General features: G+C 52.1%; 1 long non-coding RNA gene across 1 annotated transcript; it reads right to left on the bottom strand.

Annotated features, from left to right (window-relative positions):
- Nucleotides 1-384: 384 nt before the first annotated feature.
- On the bottom strand, nucleotides 385-4,166 carry LOC105498867 (uncharacterized). The gene is made up of 3 exons (XR_011613017.1): nucleotides 3,799-4,166; nucleotides 3,573-3,669; nucleotides 385-988 (listed from the first exon to the last, which is right to left on the bottom strand). It is a non-coding gene; the product is annotated as an uncharacterized lncRNA (long non-coding RNA).
- Between the last annotated feature and the right edge of the window lie 1,220 nt (nucleotides 4,167-5,386).

Raw genomic sequence — 5,386 nt, 5'->3', positions numbered from 1 at the left:
CAAATGGCTGCAGGCACCGTGCTGAAGAGCTGCCCTGTTTTTTCTTTGTTTTTTGTTTTTGTTTTTGTTTGAGATGGAGTCTCGCTCTGTTGCCCAGGCTGGAGTGCAGTGGCACAATCTCGGCTCACTGCAAGCTCCGCCTCCCGGGTTCACACCATTCTCCTGCCTCAGCCTCCCAAGCAGCTGGGACTACAGGCGCCTGCCACCATGCCCGGCTAATTTTTTGTATTTTTAGTAGAGACGGGGTTTCACCGGGTTAGCCAGGATGGTCTCGATCTCCCCACCTCGTGATCCACCCACCTCGGCCTCCCAAAGTGCTGGGATTACAGGCGTGAGCCACTGCGCCTGGCCTGCCCTGTGTTCTGAAGCATAGAGAAGCTGTGATGTGCCTAGGGGAGAAAATGTGTATTAGAGAAGCCTCCATCACATGTGAGTTATGGTGCTATCAGTGCTGTCAGTTATGGTGCTGTTGACTGAGGTTCCCTGTTAGCCAATCAACTGCCCGTCCACAAAGAGGAGAGGAAACGTGCCGGTCTGTACATGGAGCTGATCGGAAAGTGTGTTGTGTTTTGCTGGGAGACAATGGTTTGGGATTTGCTAATTCAGTGTTGGAAGAGACTACAAAGCATCACTTCCCCGGATCCAAGAATTGACTGTATAAGCTGTAGATCCAGCTCCTGGATTGTGTGGCATTCTTAGAAAGCCCTCCCGTTTGGATCCTCTAAGAAATGACATTGTCTCATCATCTTCTTCTTCATCTCCTAATCCTGGGTTCCGTGCCCCTCGTCTGGGCAGCTTCCCGGCTGTCCCGGGTGGATGATGCCTCCCACGTGGTCTGTCACATGCTACAGTCGTTTTCCAAGGCAAGCACTAGGCCATGTGCACAGTAGGCCATTTGATAATGGCCTCATGTCCACCCAGGCACACCTTCAGTCTGAGTGAGCCAGGCACTTCCAGGGACAGGCACAAGCAACATGGACTGAGTCTGCTGGAAAAAAACAGAAATCAGGCAGGCAAGTTCATCAATAAGTGGAAAAAACCCTCTTCTATATTCACATGGAGAATGATGCGGCCCCTTTGGGGGTTCTCAAGGGGATGTGATCGGCTCCAATTGCCAGGCTGCCTGGGGCCCCACTGGGTGCAAATTGGAAATTCTGGGCAGGAGAGACCCCTGCCAGTCCCAGGCCTGAGTCAGCTCCCCCAGCTGGGAGGACAACCTGGCCTTGGCCACGGTCAGAACCTGCCTGGACAGCAAGTGTAGACTCTGGTCTGAGGACCCCGCCAAGCCCATTGGGTGGGGGCCGAAACTGGTGGCTGCCCAGCTCCTTCTTTCTGCTCTGTCCACACAGACCCCCGCTGGCTCTGTGGTCTTGACACACCTGTTGCTGTGTTCCCCGAACCCCCGAACCTCCGTGTCCCCCTGTGGAAACGGAGGTGAGAACCTGTGCCCAGGCAGATTGGAACGGGTGGCCATTTCTCTCTCTGTGGGCAGGCATTGCCGGCAAGGCGAGGACAAGGAAGCTGGGGGTCCAAGCCAAGGCCTGAGTTTGCCCAGAGTCAAGTGGACAGCAGTAGCCAGTTTCCCCAAGCTGCCCCAGCACACCTGATGGCCATCTCTGCAGCCTGCAAAAGCCAACACATCTGCCTCCTTTTGGGGCTGCTAAGACCTTCCCCAGGACTCTCTCACAACCAGGGATGAGGCACCTCCATTGTCCCTTTGACTAATGAGGAAACTGACATTCAGATAAATTAACCAGCCAGTTGAAGGTCATGGCCAGAGGGCGTCGCCAAGGCTTAAATCAGAGCCAGGAGCCTCCAGACCCAAGCTTTGAGCTGCGTTCAACACTCTCCACTGAGCCCCCTCCTTCATCTCATGGTCTCGTTGGGGGTCTGTCAGCACCCCCTGTCTAAAGACACAGGCGGAACTGCCTCTTGTCTGACGTACAGACGTATGTACAAGAGCAGAAGCATTCACTGGCAGTGCTTTGGTGTATTTCCTTCCAGCGTTTCTTCCTGTGTGTTTTCACTTCATAGTATCTCTAATCATTACACAACTCCATGAAGAGAATTTAAATGGCTCAGCATTTTTTTTTTTTTTTTTAGACAGAGCCTTGCTCTGTTGCCCAGGCTGGAGCTGGAGTGCAGTGGCACGATCTCAGCTCACTGCAACTTCTGCCTCCCGGGTTCAAGCGCTTCTCCTGCCTCAGGTTTTCGAGTAGCTGGGATTACGGCGCCCACCACCATGCCTGGCTAACTTTTGTATTTTTAGTAGAGACGGTGTTTCACCATGTTGGCCAGGCTGGTCTTGAACTCCTGGCCTCAAGTGATCTGCCTGCCTTGGCCTCCCAAAGGGCTGGGATTACAAGTGTGAGCCACCATGCCTGGCTTGACCATATTTGATTATGTAGGAATAGCACTGTTTCCTTAACTATATTATTCATAATGTTTTATTACAAATAATCCTTCAGTGAACATCTTTATACAACACTATCTGCATTGCTGGTCACTTTGTTAGTGTAAATTCTCCAAAAGAGAATTACTAACTTAAAGGGTCAGAACAATTTTTAGACTCTTGCTCCAGTCACAAATTGCTTTCAGAGAGCCTGTACCAGTCTACACAAGTGACTCGATTTAAAGGCAGCAGGGGCCGGGTATGGTGGCTCATGCCTGTAATCCCAGCACTTTGGGAGGCCAAGGCGGGTGGATCATGAGGTCAAGAGATCGAGACCATCCTGGCCAACATAGTGAAACCCCGTCTCTACTAAAAATACAAAAATTAGCTGGGCGTGGTGGTGTGCAACTATAGTCCCAGCTACTCAGGAGGCTGAGGCAGGAGAATCCCTTTAACCTGGGAGGCAGAGCTTGCAGTGAGCCGAGATTGCGCCGTTGCACTCCAACCTGGTGACAGAGCAAGACTCTGTCTTGAAAAACAAAAACAAAACAAAAAAGACAGCAGGTATAAGACAGTGGCCGTTGGCCGGGCGCGGTGGCTCAAGCCTGTAATCCCAGCACTTTGGGAGGCCGAGACGGGCGGATCACGAGGTCAGGAGATCGAGACCATCCTGGGTAACACAGTGAAACCCCGTCTCTACTAAAAATACAAAAACTTAGCCGGGCGAGGTGGCAGGCGCCTGTAGTCCCAGCTACTCGGGAGGCTGAGGCAGGAGAATGGCGTGAACCCGGGAGGCGGGGCTTGCAGTGAGCTGAGATCCGGCCACTGCACTCCAGCCTGGGTGACAGAGCGAGACTCCGTCTCAAAAAAAAAAAAAAAAAAAAAAAAAAAGACAGTGGCCGTAGGCTGAGCTGGGGCTGGCAGGAATGGTTAGGGCCAAGGGGGAAGGCCAAATTCAGGGCCTTGGCAGGCAGTGGTTATGCTGGAGGGCAGTGAGCACACAGGGTTGGGCCTGGGGTGAACGTAGAATTAAAGGAGGGTCATGACTCAACTTTCTGTTTGTAAGAGAGGAGTCCCAAGAGAGAAGCCTCGAGGGAACCTAGGACTTGCCACAGAGGCCTGGGGACAAGCTGGATGGCAGCTGCAGGATGGAGTCATGGGCAAGTCCTCCTGGGCTCACCTCCAGGCTGCACGACCTGCTGGGTGTGGAGCTGTCATGATGGGTCCCCTCTCCATGCTGCATTTTCATCTCCGAATGCTGCCACATCCAGGGGGTCCTGAGGGTGAAACGAGAGCATTTTTGCAAAGCATTAGCTCAGCACCTAGCATACACTGAGTGCCCAGTAACGGTGGCCATTATTATCATTATTTCAGCTGTAAGACTTAACTGGGGTTTCACCACTTACTGGGCTCAACAATTCACCTCCAGCTTCTCACGAGTCCTAGTTCCTGTTCCTTGTGCAGTTTGGCAGTGGTCTGATCAGAGGAGGCTGGGAGGCAATGATGCTCTCCATGCCTGGGGGCTGGCCCCACTTCAGCAGGAGTCCTGGTCGGCATCTCAAATACCTGCAATCCCAGGACGTTTGAGGGGCTAAAGCAAAACAGAAAATAGGACCTTTTATCTGGTGTAAGCCTAATCAAGTAAAATTAAATAATAACCCTGTAGTTAGAAGAAAAATGTTCAATCACGTTCATTTATTTGATCTGCACTCCAGCGTGGACAGCTGCACCCAGATAGAAGTGTACTTGCCACAGGGGCTGTGGGGGGGATCATGTTGAGGTAGTGACATTGTGCACAACTTAAAACACTTTTTTTTTTTTTTGAGACAGAGTCTCGCTCTGCCGCCCAGGCTGGAGTGCAGTGGCGTGATCTTGGCTCACTGCAAGCTCCGCCTCCCAGGTTCACGCCATTCTCCTGCCTCAGCCTCCCGAGTAGCTGGGACTACAGGCGCCCGCCACCTCGCCCGGCTAGTTTTTTTGTATTTTTTAGTAGAGACGGGGTTTCACTGTGTCAGCCAGGATGGTCTCGATCTCCTGACCTCGTGATTCGCCCGTCTCGGCCTCCCAAAGTGCTGGGATTACAGGCTTGAGCCACCGTGCCCGGCCACTTTTTTTTTTTCTTGAGGCAGAGTTTCGCTCCTGTTGCCCAGGCTGGAGTGCAGTGGTGCGATCTCAGCTCAATGCAACCTCCGCCTCCCAGGTTCAAGCGATTCTCCTGCCTCAGCCTCCTGAGTAGCTGGGATTATAGGCACCTGCCATCAGAGCCAGCTAATTTTTTATATTTTTAGTAGAGATGGGGTTTCATAATGTTGGCCAGGCTGGTCTCGAACTGCTGACCTCAGGCAATCTGCCCACCTCGGCCTCCCAAAGTGCTGGGATTACAGGTGTGAGTCACCGCACCCGGCCTAAAACACTTTTTATTTGGACTTTTTCTGTTTCAAAATTTTTTGTTTTAGATAGTCTTACTCTGTCTGCCAGGCTTGAGTGCAGTGGTGTGATCTCAGCTCACTGCAACCTCCGCCTCCCGGGTTCAAGTGATTCTCCTGCCTCAGCCTCTGGAGAAGCTTGGATTACAGAGGTGCACCACCATGCTTGGCTAATTTTTTTTGTATTTTAAACAGAGACAGGGTTTCACCATGTTGGCCAGGCTGGTTTCAAACCCCTGACCTCAGGTGATACGCCCACCTCGGCCTCCCAAAGTGCTGGGATTACAAGCATGAGCCACTGCACCTGGCCTTCTAAATTTTTCTATAATGAATTTGCGCTCTTAAAAAAATCAATCCAGGCTGGGTGCGGTGGTGGCTCATGCCTGTAATCCAAGTATGGGAGGCTGAGGTGGGTGGATCATCTACCTGAGGTCAGGAGTTCAAGACCAGCCTGAGCAACATGATTAAACCCCATCTCTATTAAAAATATAAAAACTTGGCCGGGCGCGGTGGCTCACGCCTGTAATCCCAGCACTTTGGGAGGCCGAGACGGGCGGATCACGAGGTC

The sequence above is a fragment of the Macaca nemestrina genome, chromosome 14 (genome assembly GCF_043159975.1).
Source record: "Macaca nemestrina isolate mMacNem1 chromosome 14, mMacNem.hap1, whole genome shotgun sequence".
In the NCBI taxonomy this organism is placed as follows: Eukaryota; Metazoa; Chordata; class Mammalia; order Primates; family Cercopithecidae; genus Macaca; species Macaca nemestrina.
Note: the sequence above shows the minus strand (reverse complement) of the source record. Positions and strands in the feature narration are given on the sequence as shown.